The sequence below is a fragment of the Pinus tabuliformis genome, chromosome 9, assembly GCF_031772625.1.
Source record: "Pinus tabuliformis cultivar Carrire ecotype Pingquan chromosome 9, CPIR1, whole genome shotgun sequence".
Classification (NCBI taxonomy): Eukaryota; Viridiplantae; Streptophyta; class Pinopsida; order Pinales; family Pinaceae; genus Pinus; species Pinus tabuliformis.
In genome coordinates this window covers 1,176,632,681-1,176,639,131 of record NC_142307.1, presented here as the reverse complement: position 1 = coordinate 1,176,639,131, position 6,451 = coordinate 1,176,632,681, and the positions used below count along the sequence as shown (strand labels likewise).

The window sequence follows — 6,451 nt, the reverse complement described above, 5'->3', positions numbered from 1 at the left end:
AACCCAAAACAATAGACGTAATAGTCACATTTAGCCAGTGTAATTAGGTCAGTACGATAGACGTGAGGTGTCCCCACACTAAGGAAATTTAGTTATCTATAATTCGAGAGGTGGCACCATCTCTTGCCCAAAGTCGGACGAACAGAAACGTGTATGGAACCTTCCCTAAGATTGAATACTTCATTGTTTATTTCAATCACCACTTCTAAGTCTTCCGCTTGGGCTGTATTGATTATTCAATGTTGTCCACCGAATGGAGAAAATATATACATAATCGCGGCATAATAATAATGAATTCAGTAGTTATTGACTGTAACGTGTGACGTTTTCATGAGAAAGGGATTAATTTACTATTCGTTTTGGAACCACAGTTCCCGGACTTCGACATGGACTGTATTAATTGATTATTCAAAAGGGGTTGTTTAATTTGGGAGCTTTTTATTTGAATTCAGTGAAATCTTAAAATGTGTTATTTAATTTTTTTGGTTAATATATATAAATTCAGCAACTTGAAACATTTAAAATTTACAAAATTGTAATTTTAATAAATCCCTATCCAATTTTAAAGACATATTTAACCCAAAATACTACTTAAAGCCATATAACAGATAGACTACTACTTATTCAAAGTCTTCGAGTGAGTCAAGTCACAAGTTAGAGATAAGGTGAATACACATCCAAATCCATCGTATTCGGCCAAATGATATAAAAACAAAATTTGCATTACTTTTCAAGTTTTCAGTGCAGGCGGCCGGCGATGATGATGTTGCCGAAGGCAAAGGGAAGGGACAAGGAAAGCTGGACGGGCAGAGGGTTACGTTGTTGTTTAATTATTTGAAGTTTTGGTTTGGATAGTTTTAAAAACTGTAACTTTTCTATTGGTTAAATTATAACTCTTAATAATGTATAAATAGGATTTTTTTTATTAAAAAAATAATTCAGATATTTTGATTTTGGTGATGATATAGGTTAAACACACATTTCATTTATTTTTTAATTTTAAATAAAATTAATAAAAAAATAAAACAAAATGAGACTATACAAATTATAATTATGTAATTTAAAAATTTTATTTATATTTTAAATAAATGATAAATATAAATTATATGTTTTCTTAATTAATTAATAAATATGAATTATATTTATTGTTAAAATATTTTATAAGGATTATAAGAAATTTTATTTATTATTTCTAACGCAACTGAAGTAAGCAAAATTTATTTTTATTAAGTTTCAGATTTTAATTTATTAAAAAAGGCTAGCTATATGAATTAATTTATAAAAAAGTTAAGTGTGGAGTAGAAATTGTTATAAAAGGTGTTTATTTTGGACATTATTTTATAAGATTTTGATTTTTGTTATAGCAATATGTAATCTTGTAGTGAATAAATAATTTTTTTATTTAATATTAAAATTGAAATCAATTTAATAATAATAACAATAACGTTGGATGTAATATTATAGAATTGTTTTTTGTTGTTATTAAAACAAGTTACAATTTTATGATGAAATAAGTTAATTTTCCTATTAATATTGAAATTAGAAGTTAAATTATTTAATAGTAATATAAAAAATATTAAATATAAGAGTTAATTATGGATTAAAAATTATTTTAAAGAAAATCTATCTTAGACCCATTCTCATTTTTATTGCAGCAATTTGTAATTTTATATGAATTAAATTAATTTTCTATTTAGTATTAAAATTGAACTCAGTTTAAATTATTTAATAATAATAATGAAAATGAAGAGAAATTATTTTTATGATTTTAGGTTATAGTTTATAAATGAATTCGGATTGGAATTTTCAAAACATCTCATTTACTGAAAATAACCAAATCACTTTCATCTATTATAGAATTCAGGCTTCTGTGATCCATATCAAATTTATGAGAGATTTTTGGGCTATATTGAATGGTTAATAATAAATCTGACTTCATGGCTGACGTTTTTCATAGAGTCAGATTGGAATTTTCAAAACATCTCATTTACTGAAAATGACCAAATCACTTTCATCTATTATAGAATTCAGGCTTCTGTGATCCCTATCAAATTTATGAGAGATTTTTCGGCTATATTGAATAGTTAATAATAAATCTGACTTTGACGTTTTTCATCGAGTCATTGTACCTGTTGGGTCTTTTCACATGGTTTCATTGATTCTGGACCGGAAGCATACCCTGGGTAGGCAATGCGCTTAGAATCTTGGAATCTAGACCGAAATTTTTAAACACGGTCTATGAGCCCATTGACAATTGATTACGCATAGGATATCTCTGCGGAATAGATTCGAATTTTGGGGAGCATTATATGTATTGGCACGTCCTTCCACTACGCATGGGACAACTGTGCAGAATAGGTTAGAATTTTGGGGAGCATTAGTATTAGCACGTCCACCGTGTGTGACAATCCTAAGGAATTCAATAGAAGAGTGTCTTGCTTGCTTCAGTACTGTCCAGATGGGGCAAGTATGAAGCTATTCTACATAATTATAGTTGTCTTGATCATCATTACTCTTCATGCACATATTTGTCACGCGCAGCAGTACACTTGCCGCGCCAACGTTACCTCCACAACAGGCAGTAAGTTTGAGAGCAATCTGAATGCAGTCTTAGATAATCTTGTTCAACACCCCTCGCAAACTGGGTTTAACACTTCTATGTATGGCCAAAGTCCCGACCAAGTATATGGCCTCCTCCAATGCACGGGAGACACAACAGTCGAACAATGCTACAATTGTTCCCTACAAGCAAGCGCTTCCCTTAGGAAATTCTGTGGTAATGCCAGCGGTGGTTTAATTTGGCTTGGCGACTGTTTCTTGCGTTATGAAAACCACAGTTTCATCGGACAACTGGATACTGTCGATGGATGGTATCTTTACAATGTAAATAATGTTTCCAGCCCTGATGCCTTTATGACGGCTCTGGGGAACCTATTCACCAATTTATCAGCTCAGGCAGCATCTAGCTCTAACTTTTATGCTTCCGGAAAACCACAGACTCCTTGTTTCAAAAGATTTATGGTCTGGTCCAGTGCTGGAGAGATATATCGAGTGACGACTGCACAACATGTCTCTCAAATACAATCAATTATATTTTCACAGTTTATACGGGAAGGCGAGGGGCTAGGGGTCTGATTGGAAGCTGCATGGTTCGTTATGAAACATATCCCTTCTTTAATTCGGCTGGGCTTCCACCTCCCCCTGCGAAAGCACCAGCTAATACGGAGGCTAATGCACCACTGAAGCAGATCACATCATCAAGTACACGGATCAACCACTCAGGAAAGTCTTCAAACAAAATGCCGCTGATTTTAGGCGTTTTTTGTGGTTCGCTAGTGATGGTTTTCTTATGCCTTTTTGCAACTCGGAGGAGACTGAAATCTGCCATATTTAGAAATCGACACGAAGGTATTCTATATAATTGTTTTCGCGAGATCTGAAGGTATTCGATAAAATTGTTTTGGCTAGTTGGTGAGGGGGCGGGATCTGATCATATGAACCTCTAACGCAATGTTATCGGTGCATATGATTAAACCCGGAATTAGATGAGTAGGAGCTAGTTCCTACAGTCAATGCACAGTTACTAGATGAGTAGGTGCTTGCATTCAAAGTCCCACACACCGAGAGTCTAATAGATCACCCTAGTCGTTGCGGCGCTGACAGTTTTCTCTGTTAGAGTATTGACAACATTTTATTTCGCGAACACGATTCACTTCTATTATTAAACAGACTTATCAAATCATTGCAAGACCAAAGTTAGACAGAATACAATTTTTGCCTCTATATTGTTTGATGAAGATGTGTGTGTTCCTCGTATAGGTCATGCGCCAGTCAAGGAAGACACACAAATCAGTGAGGACCGGCAGATTGTGTTTACCATGGAAGCATTGCTAGTTGCTACGGAAAACTTTCATGACAATAACAAGCTCGGAGAAGGTGGATTTGGGGCTGTATATAAGGTAACATGGGTTAAGAAAGATGCTACTACTTTATAAGGTATCAGCTGGCTGCATTCATTGCACAGTAAAGACAAAATCTTAACGCCCATATTTTGTCTGTCTCTCAGGGAACGACTGAAGATGGGAAAGAAATAGCTGTCAAGAAGTTGTCCGTAAGATCTATGCAAGGTAAAAAAGAATTTCTGAATGAAGTTAAACTTGTGGCAAAAATTCAACATCGAAATCTGGTAAACCTATTAGGCTGTTGCGCAGAGGGATCAGAAAGGTTGCTTGTTTATGAGTACTTACCGAATAAAAGCCTCGATAAAATCCTATTCGGTGAGTCATGACTTCCATTTTTAATATGTGTGTCGATAAAAAACCATCATTGTTTGTACATATTTAGTTAGTGGATCTTCCATGAATTGATACAGATCCAAACAAACGCAACCAGCTTGATTGGCAGAAGCGCTACAACATCATAGTGGGAGTGGCTCGTGGGCTTCTCTATCTGCACGAGGATTCTCAACTGCGGATTATTCATCGGGATATTAAAGCGAGCAATATTTTGCTGGACGAGGGACTAAATGCGAAGATAGCAGATTTTGGCCTCGCAAGACTTTTCCCTGAAGATGAAAGTCAACTCACCACAAGAGTTGCTGGAACATAGTAAGATCCGAAAACAATCAGCACTCTGTCTATGTTTTACTCTATGCTCATCTCTTCCGATTTCAAGAGGAGTGGCAGTATTATAACTTTTGCTTTTGAAAGATCTTGATTTTGGGAATTTACTTTATTGGGTATAAATTCTAGGATCCAGGATTTAAGTTTGCTTCCTAAAAAACTTTCAATTTATGACAATTCTAGGATCCTGCATTAAGTTTCTTTTGCAGAAAGCATTAATTTTATCATTACTAAATTCTTAATTTTTTCCACGCTATAAAATTATTGACACCTTAATTTGGATATGCAGCGGGTATATGGCACCAGAATATGCTATGCAAGGGAAATTGTCTGTAAAGGTTGATGTCTATAGCTTTGGCGTTGTTCTTTACAACTTATCACAGGAAGAAAGAGCGTGGATTACAACTTGGCACCTGAAATGCAGATGCTTGTAGAGTGGGTGAGATACCTGGATATAGTTCTCATTGCATTTCCAACCGAGCCAACCAACTGTTCTCATTGCATTTCCAGCAAAGCATATCTATGTTATCCACGCCATGTTATTTTGTTCATCTATAAAGCGTTTAGGGAAGTATGAATTTGGGAATTTTATTACTGATCCATTTTTATATGAATTCCTGCCTTATTTAGTTCACCTATAAACCGTTTAGCGAAGTATGAATTTGCGGATTTGATTACTTATCCATTTTTATATGAATTTCTTATATCTATTCACTTCACCATACAGTTGAAGAGAGACCGATATGTTGGATAGACTCTCTATCATGTGTATATTCAATATTGAAATGACAATCCGTTGTGGTTATGTAGGCGTGGAGATTATACAAACGGAAAGATATTGTGCAGATGATTGATCCATCGATAATTGAAAGATGCGATGACGAACAAGCGTGCAGATGCATTCATGTAGGTCTTTTGTGTACGCAAGCCGACGCCTCACTTCGTCCACATATGTCCACAGTGAATTTGATGCTTTCATCTCATTCTGTGACCCTGCCGAATCCGACAAAGCCTGCTTTTGTAGGGTCCTTTGCTTCCCACAGCGCCAATTCTACCGGTTCTGGCCAGTTGTCGCATTCAGCCGCGACTACATCTTCTTGTCTGTCATCTCACAGTCCCGTGGTCGCTCCGCCTTCCAACGCCGACGATTCCATCACTGAGTTGGAACCCAGATAATGCTATTAAGTTAGACTTGAGGTGGTACCTATGTATCGTTTCCATTAACCCTCAATATTTGTTGAATTTCCACTACAAGAGGACTTGAGTGTTCATTCCTTCCAAACAGTCCTTGTAAAAAAGAAAAACTCAGCATTAGCGTTGTTTAAATTTCTTTCATTGGACCTATGGTTCTTTATTTACCTACACATTTAACATGCACCCTCGTCTATATTTACATCGCCCTTTAATGTAGAAATAACAAAACACATTCATATTCTAATGGTGGGCATAGTTTTCTGAGTGAATTTGTAGCAGTATTTGACGACTTCTTCGGTTAAGCCCTCATCTCCAACATTTTTTTTTTAATGGCTGATGCACTAAATTGTTTAGTTAAATTATAGGATTCAAGAGTCTTGTGCATTAAATTAAATTTCATATTAATATGTTATATTTCTTTTCAATCACCACCATGGGAATTCATACCATGCTAATTTAGGTGGTGCTTCGCCAAAATTCTTATATATTACATGGACATGATAACTATTAATATAAAATATTTCAATATTTACAAAAATATTGATTCTTTATTACAAAAATATTAATATTTTTTTTCAAAGTATTTTTTAAAACTAAAACTATATTATCTTTTATTGTTTTTTTATTACAAAAAT

The 6,451-nt window shown here is 34.7% G+C and overlaps 1 pseudogene across 1 annotated transcript; it reads left to right on the top strand.

Moving 5' to 3' along the window:
• The first annotated feature begins 2,283 nt into the window (after positions 1-2,283).
• On the top strand, positions 2,284-5,852 carry LOC149152768 (cysteine-rich receptor-like protein kinase 15; annotated as a pseudogene). Its single transcript, XR_016262508.1, has 6 exons — positions 2,284-3,408; positions 3,820-3,959; positions 4,067-4,277; positions 4,373-4,607; positions 4,912-5,061; positions 5,433-5,852. The product of XR_016262508.1 is annotated as a cysteine-rich receptor-like protein kinase 15 (transcript).
• The last annotated feature ends 599 nt before the right edge of the window (positions 5,853-6,451 follow it).